This window comes from Pteronotus mesoamericanus, unplaced genomic scaffold (assembly GCF_021234165.1).
Source record: "Pteronotus mesoamericanus isolate MK-2021 breed Mesoamerican mustached bat unplaced genomic scaffold, CSHL_Meso_final scaffold_165, whole genome shotgun sequence".
Classification (NCBI taxonomy): domain Eukaryota; kingdom Metazoa; phylum Chordata; class Mammalia; order Chiroptera; family Mormoopidae; genus Pteronotus; species Pteronotus mesoamericanus.
The window spans coordinates 3,347,065-3,368,411 of NW_026555307.1; the positions used below are offsets into that span (position 1 = coordinate 3,347,065).

The 21,347-nt window shown below is 45.5% G+C and overlaps 2 pseudogenes; both read left to right on the top strand.

Annotated features, from left to right (window-relative positions):
• Positions 1–7,173: 7,173 nt before the first annotated feature.
• Positions 7,174–8,492, top strand: LOC129083016 (PRELI domain containing protein 3B-like; annotated as a pseudogene).
• A 2,087-nt stretch (positions 8,493–10,579) lies between these two features.
• On the top strand, positions 10,580–11,442 carry LOC129083062 (GTP-binding nuclear protein Ran-like; annotated as a pseudogene).
• Positions 11,443–21,347: the final 9,905 nt, after the last annotated feature.

The window sequence follows — 21,347 nt, forward strand, 5'->3', positions numbered from 1 at the left end:
CCGATGGATGTTTGTGTGTCTCTCTTCCCTTCCTCTCTCTAAAAATCAGTAAACATATCCTTGGCTGAGGATTAAAAAATGCACATAAGGTAAAGTTTATCATTTTAACCACTTTAAGTACACAGTTCTGTGGCATGAAGTACCTTCCCATTGATGTGCATTCTTCACCACCATCCATATCCAGAGCTTTTTCATCAGTCTAAACTCAAATTCCTTGCCCATTGAACAGTGATGCCCCAATTTTTCCCTTCCCTTTATAAAAGTTTATTTTTAGCTTTAAAATGGTTCAGATTTCAGTCAAGGTATTAAGAGAATTAAGAATAATATGAAGTCTCCCACCCCGGGCAGTATTAATGGATTTTTTATGTATCTTTCCATCAACATTAAAGCAAAATAGAGGCACACCTTGGAGATATGCAGGTTCAGTTCAAGACCACTGCAATAAGGTGAGTCACATGAGTTTTTTGATTTTCCAGAACATATGAAAGTTATATTTACACTATACTGTTAAGTCTATTAGGTGTGCAGTAGCATTATGTCCAAAAAAGAAACACGACATACCATTTTAAATAAAATTTTTTTAATTACCTTTGACATACAAGATTATATTAATTTAAGGTATACAACATAGTGATTAGACATTTATCTAACGTACGAAGTGATCACCCCCATAAGTTTAGTACCCATGACATGGTACTAAACTGACATGACACGTAATTTTTCCATTATTGACTATATTCCCTATGCGGTACTTTACATCCCTGTTTTTTAAAAATCCTCACCCAAAGATATATTTATTGATTGTAGAGAGAGAGGAAGGGTGAGGGAAACATTGATCAGTTGCCTCCCATAGGTGCCCAACGAGGAATTGAACACGTAGCCTTTTGGTGTATGGACTGACGCTCCAACCACCTGAGCCCCCCCGCCAGGGCCCCCTGGCCCCCTGACTGTTTTTATTACTGGCAATTTGTGTGCATTTAATCCCTTCCCCTTTTTCACCCAACCCCCTCCCATCCGACAACTAGCAAAATGTTCTCTATGAATTTCAAACTATATATCTCAATTTAAAAATGCTTTTTTTGCTAAGAAAGGCTAACTACATTTGAGTCTTTAGCGAGTCATGATCTTTGTTGGTGGAGGGTCTTGCCTTGATGTTTATGAAAACTCAGTATCTGTGAAGTGCAATAAAATTATGCCTGTACAAACATAACAGCTTTTTTTCCAACTTGTTTTTTTCTACTTACATGTTTCTTGGAGATCATCGCAATTTGGTACATAAGAGCTCCCTGGTTTTGTTGTGTAGACATATCATAAGTGTCCAACTTGTCCCCTGCTGTTGGGCAATTGAGTTGTTACTAATTTTTTAATATTATAAGCTGCTTTTCCACACATTTTGTGCATATGTGAGTATTTCTATAGGAGAAATTCTTGGACTTGGAATCGCTGGGCCAACTGGAACGTGCCTGGAGTAATTTTGCCAGCTGTGGACAAGTTGCCTCTGGAAGTTGAATTGATTGTTGAAGTCAAGTGTGCACATGCCTGTTGTTTGTACATGTATTTCAGATGATTATTATAAGTTTTTCTTGCCATCACTTTTCTGTTTCATGCAAAGCTTCTCAGATTCTTTTGAAGAGTTAATGGTGGATTGCTTTGGACAATAGTCACGATGTATTCTCTGAGCTACGGAGGAAAGGGTTGAAGGCAAGTCACCCATGGACATCGGTAATTTATGTTCTGTGTGTTAGTGATGGAAGGGAAAGTACAGGCATTTATCAATCATCTGTTTTGTGCCAAGTACTGTGTATATCATTCAGGTAACTTTTCAATTTTATTTATAATCAAAGTATCAGGAGGTAAGGCCTTTGGGAGGTAATTAGACAGAGCCCTCCTGAATGGGATTAGTGTCCTTATAAAAGAGCCCAAAGATTGTCCTTCCCCCCTGTACCATGTGAGGACACAGCAAGAAGACCAGGAATCAGGCTGCTACGATACACTGAATCTGCCAGCACCTTGATTTTGGACTTCCAGCCTCCAGAACTGAGAGAAACCAATGGTTGTTGTTTAAGCCCCCATCTGGTATGTTTTTGTTCTAGCAGCCAGAACAGACTAAGATAGTCTATATAATACTGTCTTAGTCTGCTCTCTCCCAAGTTCCACTTATCAAGCAGCCACTTTCAAATCTTTTATTTTCCTCCATGTTTCTAAATAACCTGTTTTATCCCCTCTCTTTTCTTGTTTTCCTTTTCTCCTTCCTTTTTCCCTTGCTTCCTGCCTTCCTTTCCTTCAGTTTTAGATAGCACCTGTTGATCACCACTAAGTAGGGATAAGGAATTCTCTTCCATCCCAACCACATTCCTCCCTCTGCCATCCTCCAGAAACAGTTAAGTGGGCATTCCTTGTTTTCATTACTACGATTGTGTACCGTACTCACAGTAGAGCCATGGAGGCGTGAATGCCTGACAGTATGCATGTAGGCAAGGACTCTCTTACTTAGGGGAGAACCTTGAATGAACAGCTCTCCTAAGAGAGGGCTAGACACAGATCCCCCCACTGACACCTTCAGCCTAAGTCCTGAACTGTCAACCTAGGCACACATATAAAATAAACTCATCGCAAGGCCTCTTTGGTAAATAACTGTAAAATACGTACTTTTTTTCCAATGTTCAGATTTTGTCAAATAGGTTGTGGGGTTAATGCCTTTTGGATCATGGGGAGGGGGTGATAAATCAGATGACAGGAACTTTAAAATACACCCACACATTAATTTGTTCCTACAAAGTGATTCAAAGGGCATGATGTAGGTGCAGGAAAAGTGGAGTAAAGCTTGAAATTTTAAGGCTTAGGAGCAAGAAAGAATTATAGGGTGCACTCCTGCTACAAGCTTGAGACATCTCCCACAATCTTAGGTTTCCTTTTTTGTTTTAAAGCATTTTGAAAATTGTGGTCAAATATGCATAATGTAAAATACCATCTTAACCATTTTTAAGAGTACAGTTCAGTGCTGTTAAGTACCTTCACAGTGTTGTGCAGCCATCACCCCCATCCATCCACAGAACTTTTTCATGTTTCCCAGCTGAAACTGTCCCCATTAAACAACTCCCCATCCCCCTCCTTTAGCCCCTGACAACCACCATCATGTTTTCTGTCTCTGAATTTGTCACTTCTAAGGACTTCACGTAAGTGGAATCATATAGTATTTGTCCTTCTGTGTCTGGTTGATTTCACTTGGCATAATGTCCTCAAGGTTCCTCTGTCTTTAGCATGTGTCAGGATTTCCCTCCCTTTTGAGGCTGAATGATACTCTGCTGGATCTGTACACCCAGTTTCGCTTATCCCCTTATCCATTGGTAGACATTTGGCCTGCTGCCACCTCTTGGCTGTTGTGGGTAATGCTGCTGTGAACATGGGTGTGCAAAAATACCTGTTTTATGTCCCTGCTTTCATTTCCTTTGGGCATATACCCAGAGGTGGAATTGTTGGGTCATTTGGTAATTCCTATTTTTAATTTTTTGAGGAACTTCCATAATGTTTTCCTCAGCAGCCGTGCCATTTAAAATTCCCAACAGCATTGTAAGGAGTTTCTGATTTCTCCACATCCTTGCTAACACTTGTCTTCTCCACCTCCTCCTCCTCCTTGCCCTCCTAATGGGTGTTTAGTGGTATCTCATTGTAGTTTTGATTTGAATTCCCAGTTTTTCTTTTATTGGAGGTATTCTCCCAGTGTTGATGAGAAAAAGTGTAGTATCTTATTTCTCAAATGTTAATGGAAATTCAAATCATCTAGGGGGCTTTTTAAAATGCACATTCTGATGCAGGAAGTCCAGGGTGGGGCCTAAGAGTCTGCATTTCTAACAAGCACCCAGGGGATGCCAGTGGCCGGGGCTGCTAATCCAGGGGTCACACCCTGAAGAGCAAAGATAGATGACAGAGCACATGGACTGTGGAGTCTGGCAGACCTGGTGTATAAATAGGTCTCAACTGTAGTGTACCTCAGTCTCCTGACATGTAAAGTGGCAGTAGTGCTCCCTAAAGAGTTATAAATTGCCAGTGCAAGCTTTCTGACACAGGCACAGAATAAATGAGGAACTCCATCAGAGCTGCTATCTGGCCCATCCGTGTTGAGAAGAGAGATAAGGCAGAGCTGCTGAGGCAGAGAAGTGGGGGTCCTCTTGTGCTGTTATCAAGTACCATACATGTGATGGGGGCATTCCTGACTTGTTCCTTGAGCCTTTAGTGCGTTGGAGCTACAGAGAATGCGAGGAACGTTTTCTGCTCATTCAGTAAACATTGGTCACATATCTGCCATACTTCATGTTGATTTACTAAGTGAAGGTATACAGTGTGATGAGCAAGGATGGATAACAAAGCAGAAACAGGCAAGTTCGGCCTGGGTCTGAGTGCTGGCACACAGCTGTCCCCCTTCCTCTCACCTAGGGACTGCCAGGACAGCCAGCAGAGGGGACCAGAGAGCAGAGCTTCTGCAAGGTGTCCTGCATGATGATCCTCAGTGGCTTTGGCTACCTCATGCTTCCCTCTCTGGTCACTTTGCCCCAGTCTAGGCCTCAGGGCCTAAAAAAACAGTAAGTGATTTGAAAGGAAAGCATACATTTGTACATTTTTTTTTTCCTTTCATTTAAACCTAGTCTACTCCATAGTTTTTCTGGCCCTGGCAGATATGAAACACCAGGAGCTAGGCAATGCCAGAGGAAAAGAAAGAAATGTTTCCTCTCCAGGGATTTGCTTTTTTTTGGGGGGGGGGGTAGAATTTTATACTTATGTAAAAAGTTATATTGTAGATGTGATGGCATACAGATAAACTGCAACCCAAGATAATACAAATGGTGGATAGCAGACAAACCAGTCTAGGGCAAATAAGTAAACGTGCTAAAGTGCAAAAGGAATTGTGGAAAAGGCCAAGGTGACTATGAGGTAACACAGGTGTGATATGTGGATGGCAGAAGGTAGGGAGGGAACATTCTAGTGGCGTAGGAGGGTGGTAGCAGAGTGAGTGGGAACAGATCATTCCTAGCCCTCCAGGAGGAAATTCCTCCCCCTCTCTTTTAAAAAAAAAAAAAAAATTTATTGATTGATTTTAGGGAGAGAGAGGAAGGGAGGAAAGGAGAAAGGCAGAGAAAGAATTTACCAGAACAAATTCCTCTCTCTCCCAGGCTAACCTAAGGAGGAGGAGGTAGCCAGGACCTTTTGGTGTGCCGGTGGGAGGACATTCTGCTCAGAGTGAAAAGGCCCGGTTCGTAGAAGGGTATACCCCCACCCCAAATTTTATCCCCCTACCTTATTTCTCATTTTCCTCTTAATCATTCTTCTAAACTCCTTAGGGATGTATCATCATGACCCTGGAAATAAAGGGTTTGAACTAGGCCTCTTAGACTCCAGTGCTCTGATTTCTGTGCCCGCTTAGCAAGCAAGACTCTCCCGTAGGTTCCCCAAGCTGGCTCTAGGCCAGGCATTGCAGACGCTACGTAAAGGGCCAGATAATAAGTATTGTTGGCTTTGTGGACCACACAGACCACTCACCTTTGCAGAGGCAGATCCAAATCAGCCATACAAAATGAGTGAATGAATACAACTTTATTCATGAACACTAAAATGAATATCACATAATTTTCAGGTCATGAAATCTTCCTCTTTTGATTTTTTGGTATATTTTTATGGTGGTAAAATATAAATAACACAAAATTCCCATTTTAATTATTTTTAAGTGTCCAGTTCAGTGGCATCAGGTACATTCAGTGTTGTGCAGCCATCACTACCAGACATCCCCAGAGCTTTCTCATCTTCTCAAACTGAAATTCTGTCCCCGTTAAACACCAACTCCCCATTCCCCATCCCTCAGGCCCTGGTGCCCACCATTCTACTTTCTGTCTCTATGAATTCAGTTACTATAGAAACGTGTAAGTGGAATCATGCAGCATTTGTCCTTTTGTGACCGGCTTATTTCACTTAGCATGATGTCCTCAAGGTTCATTCATGTTGTAGCATGTGTCAGAATTCCCTTCCTTTTTATGGCTAAATAATATTCCATTGACTGAATAGACCACATTTTGGTTATCCATTCGTCCATCAATAGTCACTAGGGTGGCTTTCACCTTTTGGCTATTGCAAATAATACTGCCATGTCTTTTGATTTTCTTTGACCCAACCATTCTTAGCTCTTGGGCTACACAAAAACAGGTGGAGGCTGGCTTTGGCCCTGGGCCAGGGTTTGCTGAATGCTGTCTCAAACACAGTAGTCCCAAATCACCTTCACTGGTCAACTTTCTTTCCTTGTTTGATGTTCTTTATTTTTTATTTTTGGGGTACAGTGAGCTTTATTGATGGTGCGTGACAAGGCAGGGCTCTCTAAGCCCCTCTCCTTCTTCAGGGGATCTGGAATGGAAACTGCTGAGGTGAGGAGATTCTCAGTGTGTTGGGGGATTTGGGGCAAGGACTCCCCGGCACCTGAGGGACTCTCTTCCTCTAGCTGGGACTGGAGGTCTGGGGGCTCTTACTCCTTGGAGGCCATGTGGGCATAATATGCTGTAGCCAAAGTGATTGTCATACCAGGAAATGAGCTCGACAAAGTGGTCATTAAGGGCAATGCCAGCCCCAGCATCAAACGTGGAGAGGCTGGTGTCACTGTTAAAGTCACAAGACTGTTAAAGTCCATTCCTCTGTATAGCCCAGGATACTCTTGAGGGGGCCCTCTGATGCCTGCTTCACTACCTTTTTTAAGATTTATTTATTTATTTGTTTGTTTGTTTGTTTATTGAGAGGGGAAGGGGGAAAGAAAGAGAAGGAGAGAAACATCAATGTCTGGTTGCCTCTTGCATACCCCGTACTGAGGACCTAGCCTGCAACCCAAGCATGTGTCCTGACTGGGCATCAAACCAGTGACGCTTTGCATTGCAAGCTGGCACTCAGTCCACTGAGCCATACCAGCCAGGGCTGCGTCACTGCCTTCTTGATGTCACCATATTTGGCAGCTTTCTCTAGCCGACAAGTCAGATCCACAACTTATACATCGGGGGTGGGGACACGGAAGGCCATGCTGGTGACTGCTCACAGCCTTGGCAGTGCCAGGGGAAGCAGGGTTGATGTTCTTGGCAGCCCCTCAGCTAATCACCACAGCTTCCCAGAGGGGCTGTCCATGGTCTTCTGGGTGGCAGTGATGGCATGAAGTGTGGTCATGAGTCCCTCCACGATGCCAAAGTTGTCATGGAGGACCGTGGCCAGGGGGCTAAGCAGTTGGTGATGGGAAGAAAGATACCGTTGAATATTGAGAGCCTGCAGGTAGAGACTGCGGGAAAGAGATGGATAAAAGAGCATGGCAAATTCCACTCATAAAAATTCTAAAAAATGCCAACTAACCTGAAGGGGCAGTAAGGGAATCAGTGGTTACCTGTGGTGTGGTTGAAGGCATAGACGGACTACAAGGGACGTGAGGGAATTTATTGGGGGTGGACGTGTCTGCTACATTGATTGGGCTGATGGTCTTGCCCATATGTACAGATGGAAAAGCTCATCAAATTGTACTCATAATCTGTGTACTTGATTTTGTACCTATTATACCCCAGTAAGGCTGTGTTATTAAGACTTGATGCCTGAGCTACCGGTGGATGGTTATGGATTGAGGGCCCAGAAAAGGGAGGGAATCTGGTGAATGGCTGGCCTTTTAGATTTACTGCCTTGAATGAGTTCTGAGGATGTAAAATGTGCTCATCACATCCAAGCTATAGGCATTGTCTTGGCTCAACTGCTCATCTAAAAATATCTGCCCTTCAGTTTTGGAACCAAAAGGTACTGTTCAAACCTGGCATAAACACATTGAAATGGCATTTTGGAACAAGGATCAAATGACAACAAAGGCAGCACAAGCATTTTGCCTCTTTGCATCACCAAGACATCACACAGGCCACCGATACCAAGAAGATCTGGACTTCAGAGCACGTCTTTGACCATCCATAGAAAACTGTTGCAACGGCTGCAATGCAGAAATACCCAAACCCTATGAACCCAACTGTGGTTGGAGTTGATGTACTGGACAGACATGTAGATCCTTCTGGAGAGTTGCACAGCCATAGACTTCTCAGCACCAAATAGGGACCGCCTTCCATTGTGAAATCTCTTGTTGGTGCAGCAAGAACCAAAACATATGTGCAAGAACATTCCGTGGTTGATCCTATAAACAATGGATCTTAAATCCAGTAATATTTCATTTACAAATATGGTTTCAGTAGGTGAAAGATATAAAACCACATCCTCAGAACCCAGAAAAACCTGTTTTGACTCAAGGGGCCATAATCACTGTGAAAGGAGTCAGTCTCAGTAGTTATCTCGAAGGTCTGACGACAAGTGCAATATTTTCAAATGAGAATAAAGGTCGAGAAGCTGGAATGGGTCAATTAAATAAGTTAAATGCAGAGACTAAAGAATTGACAGCTTCATCAAGAGGGAGCATAAGGACACTGGTGGCAGCATTTGTAGAGAAATGATGAAAGTTGGTATGTGACACCCAGTCCTTCTGATCTCTACTGGCTGGCATTGTATTTATTATTTTAAAAATACAGCTATGTTTTAGGTTTAATTTTTTTTAATAAGCTGAAGAAAGGCTATGTGACTCGATCAAAACAAAGAGTTGCAGGGTTTCTAAATAAAACATCTGAAATTATTAGTGTTGTTTGAAATGACTGGTTTTAAGGATTCCAGTGTTTATGTGAAAATTTACAATTTTTGAAAAGTACAAAACAAATTACTTGGAAATCAGTGTTAGCATATTGAATCTCCTTATGTTAGAATTTTACAGCTTTTCAGGCATTGGAACTCTACCTGGCTTTGGAGCAACCCCAGAACAAAGCAGAGCCACCTCTAAATGGACACAATTATCCTGCTGCGATAAACTTCAAGAGAGAACTCACTTTAAAAGGAGAAATTGTATAGTTTTAAAAGATATATTAATTTGTATAAAATAACTTGCTCTGCTATAAACCACCATTAAAAACCAGTGTTTTAATTTAGTATTTAAAGGACATTTCTGGGATGAAAATTGTCCCTAAAATAATATATAACTCCAACAAAATATGATTTTATTGTATTAAAGAATACTGTATTGACTTGCCAAAGTTCTGAAACTAGTGAAGGTATATGACCTTCCTTGGATTTGTACTTGATGACAGTATGCTTTATTGTGGGCTGGTTATGTTAACCATAAAACTAACGTCATTACCGGAATTTTGCAGCACTTTAAACTGACACAGGAGAACAACTCTTTACATCTTTCAGCATTTCGCATTTGCCTAATTTATAAATTGCCATGTCTCAAAATTATGATTCTTTAGCCCTGGCTGGTATGGCTCAGTTTGAGACAAACCGAAAGTTTGCCAGTTTGATTCCCAGTCAGGGCACATGCCTGGGTTGCAGGCTCATCCCTGTTGGGGCATGAGAGAAGGGCAGCTGATTGATGTTTCTCAAGTCAATGTTTCTCTCCCTATCTCTCTCTCAAAAAAAAAAAAAAAAAAATCATGGTTCTATAATTGCTAAAGCATGTTATGTCAGGTTATTTGAATATAATTACTTTTTGAAGTAATCATGACCACAAAACATCTTTTTTACATGAGGAGCTGTACATCATTTGAAATTACTCAAATGATGTCTTGATCCGAAGCATAAATCCCAGGTACTTAATGTATTTAATAATCAGGTGCCACTGCAGGGTGTGGGGCTGAGGAAGAAGAACAATAGGGAGGAAAATGCATTGACCTAAACTAACCACTACATGAATTACTTTCCAGCTTTTATTCATCGGAAATCCTTATTTTGGGTGCCAAAGGGCAGCTGTACTCGTAAAAAAAAAATCCAGTAAATATATTTTGTTTCTTATTTTGTAATAGTCAATTACAATAAATAATATCTTTGATAGTTTAAACTGTTGTATATAGAGTATTTTTGTTAAAAGGTAATTAGTTCTTGCCTTTATTTTACAATGGTTAATGTGATAAAATTCTAGTAAGGTTTCCTATAAAAGAAACCAAGTAATATATATTCGTAAACCACAGAAATGGTATATACCAAACTAGTAAAAAAATTAGTGTTTTTCTACTTAAAATATTGTATAGCTTAAGATATTTTAGGGTATTTGTAAAAGCAAGTGAAATTTTAATAGTTTTTTTTTTTAATCCTCACTGGCGGACACTCTTTCATTGCTTTTAGAGAGAGAAAGGGAGAGAGAAAAACATTGATGCAAGAGAGAAGCACTGACTCATTGCCTCCCTATACACCCAGACCAGGAATTGTGCACATTCGGACCAGGGATTGAACCTGTAACCCAGGTATGTGCTCTGACCGGGAATTGAACCTCTAACCTGTCAGTTATGGACGAGATTCCAAGCAACTGAACCACACTGGCCAGGGCTCAGTAAGGTTTTTGATTATTTTTTGTAACCAGGGATGGTTTTTACAATTGAAGTAACATTTAAGCTAAACAAAATATTGCCACATACTGATATTTAATAAAAAGTTGCCTTGAAAAAGGCAGAATGCCCTGATGATTAAAGATTTCTTAACAACAACCAAAAAGACTCAGATGGCCACACAAAGAAAATCCCAAGTTCATTTCAAACTTGTATTGGTTGGTGATGGTGGGACTGGGAAAACTACATTCATGAAATGTCAACTGGCTGGTGAATTTGAGAAGCACGTAGCCACCCTGGGTGTTGAGGTCCATCCCCTCATGTGGGCAAGAAGTTTGGCAGGCAGAGAGATGGCTGTTACAGCCAAGCCCAGTGTGCCATTAATAGTGTTTGATGGAATTTCAAGGGTCACTTACAAGAGTGTGCCTAACTGGCATAGAGATCTGGTACGAGGGTATGAAAACATCCCCATCATGTTGTGCAGCAACAGAGTGGATATTACAGACAGGAAAATTAAGGCAAAATCAATTGCCTTTCACCGAAAGAAGAATCTTCAGTACTACAACATCTCTGCCAAAAATTTACTACAACGTTGCCCTGGCTGATGTGGCTCAGTGGATCGAGTGCTGTCCTGTGAACCAAAAGGTTGCTGGTTTGACTCCTAGTGCAGGACGCGTGCCTGGGTTGCAGGCCAGGTCCCCAGCTGGGGACATGTGAGAGGCAACTGATCGAGGTATCTCTTGCACATTGATGTTTCTCTCCCTCTCTCTCTAACTCCCTTCCTCTCTCTCTAAAAATAAATATTTTTTTAAATGTGTCTTTAACAAAAGTAACTATAACTTTGAAAAGCCCTTCCTCTGGCGTGCTGGAAAACTAATTGGAGGCCCTAACTTGGAGTTGGTCACCATGCCTGCTCTTGCCCCACCAGAGGTTGTGACGGACCCAGCTGTGGCAGCACTGTGTGACCACAGTCTAGAGGTTGCTCAGACCACCACTCTCCTGGGTGACGATGACGACCTGTGAGAAGGGGAAGCTGGAGCCCAGCATCAGGAACCAGTTTTATAGGCAACTGTCCCGTGATGTCAGTGGTGCAGTGTGTTTGCCACTTTACTATATAGCCACGCAGAACCTGCGCTTGATCTTTGGGATGCTGGAAGGGATTAATGAGCTTCGGAGTGAAACTGTGGCAATTAGAAAATACCTTCATTTTTTGGACCTGCATATTTAGCTGTTTTGGAATGCAGTTGTTTCCTTATTGAGTTTCAGCTATAAGTCTGCTGCAGCCACATCACAATATTCAGTGGTAAAACCTTGTCTGTTACTCTCATTCCCATTCCTTTTCATTTAGAATCAGAATAAAGTTATATATATATTTTTAAAAAACAGCACAAGAGTAAGTTTCATGAGTGGGGATATGAAGATGACTTTGGAGGAGAAAGGAATATGAGGTCTGTCTAGAAGGTATCCAGCCATGTAATATGAAAAATAGAGACATTTATTGAAGAAGATACAAGATACAAGAAACATTGTACATAGGACAATGATGCCTCAGTCCCCTTCAAAGTAGGTACCTCACACAGTTCTCTCAGTTGCCACCAGCTGCCCGTCATATTTTTCTGAATCTCATCAACAGTCTGAAATCTCTTCCCTTTCAAAGGTGATACTAGTTTTGGAAAAAGCCAGGGGTTGCACGGTGCAAATCTGGGCTATAGTGGGGCTGAGTCATCTGGGTGATTTGACATTTCACCAGAAAACTCTGCACAAGATGTAATGCATGAGGGGGCATGTTGTCGTGATGAGCCTGCCAATCACCAGTTGCCTATAGCTGCAGCCTTCTGAATCATCCAAATAGTTCCCACAGAAGAATATTCAAGCTTAATGCAAAATTTGATAGAGATTCATTGCTCTACTTGCTCAGTCATTTTGAATGTGATGGCCACACAGTACACATGTTCATTCAACAGTATCTACCGCCCCCACTGACTAGTACAGCGAAGTCGTCATTGTTCACGCATGTGCACTCCAGTCCACTCTTCTTGGCTGCCAGGTTACATGGATGTTGCACAAACCATTCTCGTTATGTCAACAACGGCTGGACTTTTTTCTGGACGGACCTCGTTTTACACTGATGGAATGTTGAGTAGTTATTTGATTACTCATGTCTTTGTTAATCCATTCTTGAGTGCGGAGACATCATTTGCAGGACCCACTACAAACTGAAAATGTTTAAAAAGTATGAAGAATTTCAAGATGACAACAGCGGAGTGTTCACCCAAGCACAGCACATCCTCTGTGTGGCCTGGTACACTAAGGAAGCGACCTGAAGAAACTGTTTCTGTCAGTGCCTTGGCCTGAGGCCTAATGTCTGTCTGTATAGTCCCTACTCCTCTCTTTGAAAGTTATTTACATTTTTCCCTGCTCCTTTGTTCCACTTCTAGATTCCATTCATAGCTACCTTGTCTTCCTCATTGGAGGAAGGGAAACTGGAGTTTGAACCTCTGCTCTGCCATTGGCCACTGAGCCTTTCCCAGGTCGCGGCCTCTGAGCACTCCCGTTTCCCACTGAATGCCGCTTCTTGTGAGCCTGTTAGGAGGTGACACTCCTGGCAGGGAGCAAGGACTCAGCAAATGTCAAATGTTCATTGTCTCCCTTTTCTCTCCATTAGCAGAGAAAGAACAGCAGAAGAGCAGACTTTATTTCTAGATTTTTTAGTTCCTTTTTTATTTATTTATGCTTAGGAATTGGTCTTGGGTATGTGTGCTGGGTGTGGAATTGATGCTGTAGTCGGAGCCTCCAGGGAGCCTGTGGGTCAGGGCGGGGCAGCCAAGAGGCTGGGGTGGTGGCCCTCGTGCCTGGAGAGTGGAACCCTTGGAGGAGCTGCTGGAGAAGAGGAGGGAGGGAGGGCTAGATTACAGGCTTCTAAATCTGCTTCGGGGAAGGCAAATGACTCAGTGTTGTAAAGGTGGGAAAAATCAAGGAGTCCACCTGACTGGAGTCCACCCATCCTCTGAAAGAGCTGCTGTTCCCAGCAGAAAAGAGGCATGACAAGGATTCCCAAGTCTGGAGAAGGCTGCTGGGTTCAAGTCCCAATCCCATCACTGTAACAGTGAGACCCAGGACAAGTCAGTTCACCTCCCGTGCCAGCACGTCTGCCTCTGAAATAGTGCCAGAACCCTCAGAGCTGAAGAGACTGACTCCTGGAAAGGGGTCTGGGGGTATGCCAGCACTTGGGAGGCCATGCCAGTATCTCATTTTAAAAATAAGATTAGCCCTGGCTGGGTAGCTCAGTTGGTTAGCATATCATCCCGATGCACCAAAGTTGTGGGATCCCCAGTGAATGCGTAAGTGGAACAACAAATTTCTCTCTCTCTCCCTCCCCCCCTTTCCTTTTTCTCTCTAAAATCAATAAATGTAACAATATTAACATCAAATGGTTCAAAAGGAAGCTCTTATTGGCTGAATTGTATCCCTAAAAATTCATATGTTGAAGTCCTAACCCCCAGGATTTTAGAATGTGACTGTTTGAGAGAGGGCCTATAAAGTTGTGATTAAGTTAAAAATGAGGTCAGTTGGGTGGGTTCTGAAGCAACATGAAGGGGGAACAAAACAAGACACAGATATACACAGAGGGATGACCACAGGAAGACACGGGAACAGGACGGCTGCAAAGCAAGGAAAGGGGCCTCAGGAGAAACCAGCCCAGAGCCTGCACGTTGGTGCACACTTAACTGTAGACAGTGACAGGGATCCTCTGTGGTATTTCTACCTTCCTCGAGGTGGCCCTTTCCTGTCCCTACTCATGCCAGTGTTTTAGCAACCATCAGAGGTGCCTTCCAGGCACCTGCTTGCATCTAGCTGCTGCTCTTTCCTTGAAAGGTTTGTGGTTCCAATAGAAATGGCTGAAGGTCTGTTTCATTGTAAACCAGAAAGACCAGAACTATGAGTCACAGAGTGCAGAAGGCTAAACATTTATTAAGTACCTACTGCATGCCAGGTGTTTCACTGGGCCTGTTATTTAGGCTTCAAGCCGAACTATTAGTGGCTCAGGAGGTCCTTTCCAAACCCACCTTTGGAGCCATTGCTCCACTGCTGCCCTTTGACCTCCTTTTCTCCTTTCTTCCTTGCCATTTTCTCTTGTTTTTCAAAATACTGGTCAGCTCCATAACGTTTTGAGCATTTCCTGTTTCTTCACCTTCCAGCCTTATTTTCCTTCTGTTTATCACGCCTTCTCTCCTCTTAACAGGGGATGAAAGAGAACCAGCTTCACACCCGTGAACTCCAGAGCTTCAAAATGCTTTCTTCCAGGACCAGGCCATTGCCCTTCCTCCAGATCCTCATGGTCGCCCTTGACCCTCTCAGCTCATACCCTGGCCCCAGTGTGAAACCCAGTATCTGCCATCCTGATCTGGCTCCCCAGTTCTGATTTCCAAGCGAAAGGAAAGCTCAGAGTTCCTTACTGGGTAACGAGGATGACAGCCTCTGGGTCCAGAGTGTTTTATGCTTAAATCCCAGCCCTGCCTCTGACACGCTGTGTGACCGGAGGAGCTGCTTAACCTCTTTGTACCTGTCTGCTCATCTGTAGGAGAGGATGCAGCCTTAGAGTTTTCACATCAGCGTCACGCTTGTGTCAGTCCTCAGGAAGGGTTGGTTATTAGTCCCCAAAGCAGCTCTGGGAGGCGTTCCTTTCAGAAGAAACAGCATTTTCATTTGGTTAAAGCAGTAAGTAACTCACATGGCTTCTATAGCTTCCAGTTGTCCAAAACATGGGCTCCAAACATGCCCTCACTGACTGTACTCACGTGGGGAGGAAGCCTTGCCAGCTGGGGCCAGCCGGCTGGCATCACCACTCCGCACTTGCCTTGGCGTCTTTCTGCCTGAGCCGCTCACCCTGGAAAGTATTTCCTTTATCAAGGGGACGTGCACCCAGCTCACCCGCCTTCAAGCACATGCTCCCATTGTCCCGCCCCACAGCCTGCCTGGGTAAATTGATCCAGGGCTTGATTCAGGCAGCACAGGTAAACAGGAGGCTGCTTGCCTCCTGGGGTAAACAGTGGTCATTCAGTTTCTGCCACAGAGAGCAGATTTCTTTCCAAGGATGAGAAAAAGACACACCTGTGAGATTAGCCCCAGCGATGGATTAAAGAGAAAAAAAGTCTGGGTTAGATTGAGCCTTGCCATGTTCCTAGTTGAGTATCCTTTATTCTCTTGATGTTTGTTGAGTGTCCGTCCCGGATCAGATACAGGTTGGGCATGTGAGATACGGAGACTGCTGCAACACGGTGGGAGTTTGAGGGAGAAAGTGGCCTTGTGCTCAATGCCAAGGATTATGGGTTTGAACTTGAGACTTCAGGGACAGACAACCCTGTCCCAGGTTGGAACAGTGGGGAGGGGCGGTGCCTGGGTAGTGGGGCTGTATTGGGGGTGCAGGATGGAAGATGAAATTGTGTGAACTAAGGTGACAGCCCTGAGGATCAAGATGACGAGACTGGTCTGAAAGACCCAGAGGTGAATTGACTAGACAGAGGTATCAGGAATGTTGGGGTTCCTAGCAGTGAGTATTGGGGCACTCTCCTGCTGATGCAGTGGGTCTGCGATGAAATTCCACAATTCGCAGACAAAGCAGAATATACACATAGAGTTACCCCTAGTAACGCCTAAAGTCGCCGATGAGACAGAGAGCAGAACCATCTCTCCAAGGCCAGGGCAAGCTTTTCTTCCCGCACGGGGCTGGGTGGCTGTTTCTTTGGCACCAGTGGGTTCATGTCCACATATTAGAATCACATGTGGAATAGCAATTCTTAAGCTCTGTGTCTCAGAACACTTTCACACTCTTAAAAATTATTGAAAACCCCAAAGAGCTATACTTTCTGTGATGTGCATTTATCTAATATTTACCCATATTAGAAATTAAAAATGATAGATTTTAAAACAAAATATTAAATTTATTTAAAATAATGAACCGATCACATTAATATTTTTTGTGAAAAATAACTTCTGAAGCAAAATTTTAATGAGTTGAGTGGCCATTTTGTGGATCTCCTTTACTGAGATCAGCAGCTGGGCTCTCCTGTCTGCTTCTGCCTGTGCTGCTTTGGTGGGTGTGGTGTAGCCCCCTCCACTTTCTCACTTTCAATGTGTGTGCCAAACGATGAGAAGTGTCCTTAAGCATAGCCCCCTGGAGAGGTGTCTGAAGACCGCCCGTGAGAGCTGGCATGGCCGTGCTGGGTCTGTGAGGGGAGGGGACGGAGCCACAGGACAGGAGGCCATGCCTCACCAGGTGTGCTGGGGAGGGTGCTGGGGGTCCGCGGGCTGTCTCTCATTGCATGCTCGGTGAAGGAATGGCGGCGGGATCTCGGCCCTGACTCTGCTCAATCTCAGCCTCTCTTTTTGGCCAACTCAAAACAGTTACATTTCAAAAGGTACATATGCTGATTTCACAGAAGAGTAGCCTGTGATTCCATGGCCACCTTCACGCCTCCTGAGATACCTGTAAAGGTGTCACTTGTGTTCTGGGGGAAGGAAATGGGAGCTGATGTTTTGAGCTGGATAAGCGAAACTGAAGTGATTAAGGACCAGCTGCAGTTGGTCCTTACAGGGAGAACCAAGGAGAGAAAACAGGAGGCACCCTGAGGGACAGAGGTGTGGGGAAGAGGAGGTGAGTGCTCCAGTGCTCCGGGTGAACCTGAGGGAGAGCTGGCTGTAAAACCGGGGATGGGGTGCAGCATTGATTCATGTGGTGGGAAAACAGCCTCCAGCTTCCCTACTCGATGTCCGAAGATGGTACACATGCACCCAACAGGAGGGACCCTGTCTGAATTCCTGCCCCTCACTCCTCTTGCCCTTTGCACCATCCATGTACTTCAGCCAAGTTCAGTGGAACAAAGCCCTTCTGACACCCATCGATACCCCGGACAGGTGCCAGATCTGCTCTCAGGCAGCTCTTGGGTTGGGCCTGGGCAGCAGGGAGCAGAGAGTTACTTCAGCCAGAACTTGGTGATTAAGAAATGGACAGATTCTAGGAGGAGTAAAGGCTGAGGGTTTGTCTAAAGTTAGCAATTATGTTTTATTTTCAGTATCCTAGGTGTCTGTTTATACTTTTATGTTTACTTGGCACTTTCCTGAATGCTGAAATAGAGGTCAGCGTGATTCCTTTTTTATAGATGAAGAACCCAAGTCTTCGTAATGGAATTGGCTCAGCCCTGACAGACTCACAGCACTGGAATCGGAGCGCCTCCCTTCTGGATCTGGCAAGGACACCCTTGTCTGCTAAGGGCCTGCAGACTCCTCAGCTCAAGCAGGAGGTGGGGGGTGCAGCCCATGCCCCGCATCAGGTCTAGCCTCTCTATGAGGTCCTCTGAGTCTTGGCAGCTGAGGTGCTCTCCCTGGAATGTTCTGCCATACACAAGGTGATGAAGGCCTGGAAACTTTTGTTCCATTGAACTTTGCCAGGGAGCTATACTTAGCTACCAAGTGGGGCCAAGAGTGGGTTCTCAGAGTATAGATAGTAACAAGTGGGCTATTTTCAAACGTCCAGAGAACCCCCAAAATATTCAGGGCCAAAATGATATTTATAGAGCCCTTTGGGGTCTGGAAGGGAAGGCATAACCTTAGTGCGTCTTTAGTTTCATGAGAGAGGTTTCTTTCAACAGGGAGTGGGGTGAGGGACCCAGCCACTGAGACTGGGTGTCCCTCTCAGCTGTTTCCAGGGCTTGAGCTCATGGAGGCCAGGCACTCGCGTCTGTGAGTCGGAAAAGAGTGGAAGTCTGCCGTGCCCAGTAATTTCCTTTCCTGTGCACACGGACGCCATCCTGTCCGCCTATCACGTGCCATCCCAGGAGCCCTTTTTGTGCTGGGAAGCTGCTGTCCCTAAACGTGGAAAAGCCAATTACATGGTTTTTCTCTTGTTCAGAATCCTCTTGGTTTATTAGGCTCCTTCTTTTGCCCAGACTTCATCAAGCTGCCGTCTAAACACCTGCCTCTCACTGCATAGGTCCCAGGCTCCCACCTTGGAGGGAGGTTCCAACAACATGCCCGGAGTAGTGCGACCAAAAGGCTGTCTTTAGGGAGAAGAGTGGGAATATGATGAGTAAAGATTTGATTAGGAGAGGGGCCAAATAGCAGTTCCCCAAGAAGAGAGTTGGTCATGCCAACATCACCTGGGAATGAACATGAATGAGCCTCAGGCCCCTTTCTGATTCTTATTCTGTAGGTGTGGAGAGAGGGCTCCAGAAGCCCAAATGTTCAATGGGCACCCCGGATTAATTCTAATGATCAGGCTAAATAACAAAGAAAGATGGGTCGGGGTGGGCAGCTGTGAGCCCCGAGTGTGCAGCGGGCAGCATGGCCCGTGGGGGACGCGGCGGCCTCACAGTCCGGCTGTTGCCAGCTCGCTTTGCCTGGGACGTCCCCCCCATTCATTCTGTGTCAGTTTCTTGGCAGGTGCTTGGGCCTTTCCTCGCCCCTCTGCCAACCGATGCTCCACTACCCTGCCCTACTCCAGCCCAGATATAAATATAAGAGCATTTTCCATGGGCCGGCACAGAAGGGCAAACATTTGACTTTATTTTAGGCCTGTGAAATTCTCTTCCTTCATGCCCAACAGGTGCATCGCCTCATTTAGATATTGGGGCCCAGAAATAGAACACAATTTACAATATAGCTTCCTTCAGGCATCTGGATGCTATTTAAAAAAAAAAAAAAAAGCCTCCTGCTAGCTGGCCAGGCGCAGCATGAACACTGGCTGGAGCTTTCCCCTTTGCCAGGCCCCGGGAGAGGCACCCACCCGCAGGCAGCTTGCCCCCTCAGCAGAGGAGCGAGGCACCTCGAGAGGCAGCTTGGGGGCAGGACCGTCCTGCCAGGGCACAGGCCTGTTCTCAGCGCCGCAGGATCCCCTGGCAGGGTGGAGACGAGGAGGGGCACAGGCACAGACACTAAAGAGGGACCAGGTACTGAGCAGGGGGACTCAGACCGTTGGAGGAGGCGTTTCTAGTAACTCAGTAAGAACCCACGGACCCCCTCAGTGCTTTGTGGACTGGGGGAGAATAGGATTTGTCTTTCCTCGCCTTAAGCCCAAGCACGGGACCCACCCAGCATCTCTTGGCAAATCATGTGCTCTCATCTGCTGTTGGGAGGTAAATTGTGTCCCTTCAACTTATATGTTGATGTATTAACCCACAGTACCTCAGAATGTGACCTTTTTTGGAAATAGGGAAATTGCACATGTAGTCAAGATAAGATCATTATAGGGCGCGTCCTAACCCAACACGTCTGGCTTCCCTATAAAAAGGGGAAATCTGGACACAGGCAGACATGCACACAGGGAGGACGCCCTGTGAAGATGGAGGCAGAGAGAGGGTGATGCTTCTACAAGCTAAGGAACATCAGAGGCTGTGAGCAGACGAGCAGGGCTTGGGGAGGCCTGGACAGGTTCTCCTCACAGTGCCAGGAGAAGCCAGCCCTGGCGGCACCTTAGTCTTGGACTTCTAGCCTTCAGGACAGTGAAAGCATAAATTTATGCTGTTTAAGCTGCCCAGCATGTGGGACTTTGTTACAGCAGCAAACTGATACATTAGCTAAATTCCCAGTCTCAGAAGCATCTGCATTCTACCGGCTGAGACAGTCTGGTATAGGTCAGGCAGGGGCCTCTCCTGGGCAGTCTGCTTCAAGGTCACTTGGGTCCAAAGAAGCCCCAAACCAAGGTCAGGTTTCCTCTGGGATGCCCCGAGTCCCTTCCAATGGCTGTCATTAAACCAGCCACCCAGGTCCCTTCATCCTCTGAGAAACATGAGGTGGAATCTACAGTGGGGACCGCCAGGGCTGGAACTGCAACAGAGGTGACTACAAAGTAAGATACTTGGCACCCAGTGCGGTCCTGGTAAATGCTCCCAAATATTTTCACATGCGGAGGAGGCTTAGTGGGTCTGGTGGCTCAGGGCCAAGAGGGGGACCTCTGCAGCTTGCTGTGTGGCTCCGTTCCACGGCCAGAACAGAGGGGCCTAACTCTCCCTTGGCCGGGACCAAAAGTGGAGCTGCCGACAGCACAGGCCATCCTCCCGGCCAAGAGGAGCAGATGTTCCCTCCCAACGTCAAGGACTTAGTCAGTCTCCATTAGACTCAGGCCTCCTTCTTCGGTCCTGGGTGCCACCCTCCCTGAAGGGTCCTGCTGGAGACAGTTAAGACACTCTGGCAAGAGGAAGGACCAGTCCAACAGGTGACCACACAGGGCCTGGGCGTGAAAGGAGGCCCCCTGCGAGAAGGAAATGACAACACCACGCTGGCACAGTGGGCACAGGACACTGGGATAGTGGGAGCGGGTGCTTCTTTGTTGGCGTCTGAGTCGGTTTGACAAGGCATGTGTGTCTGGGGCTGGGTCAAAGGTCTGGGCCACTCACTCAGTTCATAGATGCCTGTGGCCTCAAGAGAGGGGTGCAGAAAAAAGGAAACAGTGCTGTGGGCAGACATGGAGAAGTGGCCCTTTGGTGAGTTGGCGCAATGAAGACACACCCTTTTTGTGACAGGGCAGAGCTGTGCAGATACAGCACTGGTTCTCTCTTCTACCTTAGACCTTGGGGAAAATGAACCTCCAGCCAGGCAGCGCTCACAGCCCTCCCTGGCGCTTTCTTCCCGCTGTAGCTTCCTCACACTTCTCTTCTTGCAAACCCTTACTCCTCCCCAGCCCAAGTTCCTGCCCCTTAGTTATTCTTCCACACTGTTTGATGCTGTTCCCATCACCTGTCTCTTTCTTCCAGAAGAAGGCACCCTGCTCACCGGGCCCCTGCCTCCTGCAGCCTTGCTGGCAACCCATAACAGCATCACAGCTTGATGCCGACCCCTAGTCTCCTCCTTTGTGGCTAGGAATCCTGCCGCCTCTGGAGAATTTCTGAGAGCTGGGCCTCCTTTGTAGATGCAGGGGGCTGGGAAAACGCCGACCCTCAGAGGACA